The following is a 3,374-nucleotide window of genomic DNA, read 5'->3' as shown; positions in this document are numbered from 1 at the left end:
GCACAAATTTTTGTGCACTGGGCCTCTAGTATATATATAAAAGCCTAACATGCTAAGTGTCCGACCATTTGACCCTTTGACCTATTGCTATGACACACACTAACCACCAGGGGTAATACACCCGACCAGTAGGTTAGCTTGCTGCTGGGGTCCGGCCGATTGGGGATTGGGTGAGAGAGCTGGACATGCCCTGGAGACCTCGCGTGGTACCTCCCCAGCCAGTGTGCCTCCCAGATTGCAAGAGGACCCAGGCCAGGCCGAGGGACCACACCGGTTCACGAATCTGTGCACCAGGCCTCTAGTAAAAATACATTTACCAAAAAAAGGGCTGGGTCTGGTGGGTGGCTTTGGAGCCAGGGCAGCTGGTTCTGGTCCTCCCCACTCTGCCCCCTCCTAACTGAGTGGCCCTGGGGAAAGCCACCAGGGTCTCCGTGTCCCACATCTGCCAGCGCTCTGCTGAGATTCCAGGGTGGTTAGTGATTGGCAGCTCCTCCCATACCCATGAGGGCTGCTCTCAGCGGGGAGCCTTGGACAACATGTCCTCTCTGCTGGTGTGGGGCCCTGTGAGCAGAATCCAGCCATTCCCTCTGCTGTGAGGCCAGAGTTACTGAGCTCCTGCCAGCAGGCAGCCCGCGTCCTGCAGCTTCTCCCTCACACTGACCTGTCAGTGCGGACCATCTTCTGAAATAGTCCCTCTGGTCACCTCCTGAGGCAGGGAGGAGGGTCATCTGACAGATGGGGAAACTGAGGCCCTGAGGAGCTGTGGGACTTGTCCAGCAGCCTCCGAGCTGGGAAAGAGCCCGACCCAGGCTCCTGACTGTACGGGGAGGCCCTTCCTCTGCCCCTCGGGCCCCCTTCTCACCTCTCCCCCCAGGACGTCTCCTGCTGCCCATTCAAAGGACCAGTTCTCACTGCTCCTGCCTTTAAAGATGAGGGTGACCTGTCCCACAGCTTCTTTCTGGTTCCCCAGTGCTTGTGCAGCCTTGACCAAAGTGGTGTGGCCCTGGGAGAGAGTTGGGCAGCATCACAGGCCTGGGTTAGAGTCCTGGCACCTGGCTCTGCCACCCACCAGCTGTGAGGTGTCAGGCAAGGCCTTTCCCTCTGAGCCTCGGCTTCCCCATCTGTGCGATGGGTATAAGGGGCCAACCTTTGGGGCTTGCTTGGGAGGCAAAGGTATGTGAACGCACTCTGCAGACCCGTGAGTGTGGGCACACACGTGTGAGTATCTCCTGGTGGTATTAGGGGTCAGCTAGTCATTCTTTGGTTTATTCAGAAAGTCTTGATTGAGATCACAGGATGTGCCAGGCACTGTTCCAGCGCTGGGGTCCCAGCCAGGCACAGCAGCAACAAACGTCCCTGCCCCATGTGGCTCACATCCGTGTGGAGACACGCAATAAACAGTGCTCTAACATACGTGTACCATATCAGAGGCTGACCCCTGCTGCAAAGATAGGGAGAGGGGTCCTGGTTTCCTGGGGAGTGAGCTGGGGGTGTCTGAGCAGAGACCTGAGTGAAGTGAGGGAGTGAGCCCGGTGGGTCTTTTAGAGAACACCCAGGTGAGGCACAGGGAGTGCAGAGGCCCTGGGATGGGGGCCTGTGTGTGAGGAGCAGCCTGGAGGCCAGTGTGGCGACTGGAGTGGGTGAGCTGGAGGCTGTGGGGTGAGGAAGGATGGGGACAGTGTGGGAGGCAGGGGCATCTGAAGGAGGGGGTGGCACAGCTCAGGGAGGGCAGCTTGAGTCCTGGTAGATGATTGGCGTGCTGTTTTGAGTCAGAAGTCAATAGTTAAGGACAAACTCAGAGACTTCTGCAGGCCCACTGTGTGACACTCTCACTCCTCTCAGTCTTGGTGAAAAGGAAGTAAAAGGCAGTGAGGCCCATTTAACACATGCTTTGCAGGGTTTTAATGAGACCCAGGAGGCTGGGGAGGGGGTTTCACTGGTGGGACCTGCACACCAGGGAGCACTGAGAGGCACTGGGCTTGCTGGGGTCACATCCCCAGCAGGGCCTGTGTCCTAGTCCTGGACATCACGGAGACAGCCAGGTGACTCTCGTGTGGGGGAGGGTGGCTGCCTGCACAGGGCGGAAGCACTGGACCAACGGGTGATCCATGTCCTGGTCATGGCACACAGGGAAGACCAGACGTCATCACGCGACTCAGAAAGACAGGCAGTTTCAAACGTATGAATTGTTTATTTCTCTCTTTAAAAATGTATTTTGATCGATTTGAGAGAGAGAGAGGAAGGGAAGGGAGACAGAGATAGAAACATCGATTGGCTGCCTCCTGCATGACCCCTGCTGGGGATCAAGCCGGAAACCTGGGCATGTGCCCTGACTGGGATCAGCCCCTGCGCCACACCAGCCGAGATTAATTGTTTATCTCAGAAAGTTTCCATTTACTATTCTCGGACCGTGGTTGACTGTGGGTAACTGAACCATGGAAAGTAAAACTGGGTATGGGGGCTGCTGTAGGAGACACGGTTCACATTCCTGGCTCAGGACCTCCTGGCTGTGCAGCCTGGCGTTACTATAACCTCAGTCCTCGTCTCCACCTGTTAGAGCTGGGTAGGGCGTTGGGGCTTGGAGGGGATATGTGTGAGACAAGACAAACAAAATGAGAGAATGGAGAGAAACCAAGATGGTGGCATAGGTAAACACCGGAGTTTGCTGCCTCGCACAACCACTTCAAAAATACAACTAAAAGATGAAACAGACATCATCCAGAACCACAGGAAGGCTGGCTGAGTGGAAATTCTACAACTAGAAGGAAAGAGAAAAGCATATCGGGACTCAGAGAAGGTGTGGTGCGGAAGTAAAATACTAAGGTACAGAGGCGCACACGGAGCGGGCTGGCGGCTGAGGGCGCGGTTGTCTTTTTCAATCGGGAGGGAGTCTCAGGCTCTGAGCTCCAGTTCCGGGCGAGTCTCTGGGGACCTAGACTCATACGGGAGAAGCGGGACTGTCTGGCATCGGTCGGAACTCGAGGGCAGCTTTCTCTCGGAGGTACTTGCAGCAATTGCTGGGACACTGAGAAGCCAGGCCTCTGGAGGCAGGACTGAGAGCAGCCATAAATGCTCGCTCCACCTGCCCTGTTGATCCCTTGGGACCCGCCCTGCCCAAGCCTTGCACAGAGACATTTGCTGGATAGCCTCAGGCAGAGGCTAGATTAGCACCTCCCTAGAGCTCCAGGACAGAAGTTCTCCCACTGCAGACACAGCTGATTCTCACAGCCAATTGGCCTGGAGGTCAAATCCTCCCAGCTTTACATACAACAATCAAGGCTTAACTACAACAAGACTGTGCACAAAGCCCACAAAGGGGTGCACCAAGAGTGTCTACTTCAGGTAATTGGGACACTTAGCACAGAAAGGCACTC

The sequence above is a fragment of the Myotis brandtii genome, unplaced genomic scaffold (assembly GCF_000412655.1).
Source record: "Myotis brandtii unplaced genomic scaffold, ASM41265v1 scaffold572, whole genome shotgun sequence".
NCBI classification, from domain to species: domain Eukaryota; kingdom Metazoa; phylum Chordata; class Mammalia; order Chiroptera; family Vespertilionidae; genus Myotis; species Myotis brandtii.
The sequence above is the reverse complement of the archived record's forward strand: the minus strand, read 5'-3'. Positions refer to the sequence as shown.